This window comes from Salvelinus sp. IW2-2015, linkage group LG23 (assembly GCF_002910315.2).
Source record: "Salvelinus sp. IW2-2015 linkage group LG23, ASM291031v2, whole genome shotgun sequence".
Lineage (NCBI taxonomy): Eukaryota > Metazoa > Chordata > Actinopteri > Salmoniformes > Salmonidae > Salvelinus > Salvelinus sp. IW2-2015.
In genome coordinates this window covers 1,555,326-1,555,773 of record NC_036863.1, presented here as the reverse complement: position 1 = coordinate 1,555,773, position 448 = coordinate 1,555,326, and positions in this window count along the sequence as shown.

Genomic DNA, 448 nt, shown 5'->3' with positions numbered 1-448 from the left:
CTGGTACACGTCTGTCCTTATTGTCTCCACCACAACTCCTGGTACACGTCTGTCCTTATTGTCTCCACGTCACAACTTCCTGGTACACGTCTGTCCTTATTGTCTCCACCACAACTTCATATCCCATCTGACAATTACCAAAACACGTATGTAATGTCAATTACATTTTTCTATGTACAGATATAGTAGTAAACATTTCCCTTCTATTCCTAGTTATTAAGAGTGTCCAGTATTTGGCCATTTGCACTTGCAATTAGTTGGCATACTGCACATTAATTACACAGAACTTAAAAATGTACATGCATAAAGAACTAAACAGAAACTAATCACCGTAGGTTATTTTCAAACTGGCATAAATCAAATACCCAGTAATTCTGATTAGGACACCTTGGGAAAGTCCCTGAGTTTTAAATAACAGTATATAAGCCATTCTATAGTCCTTGTGCAA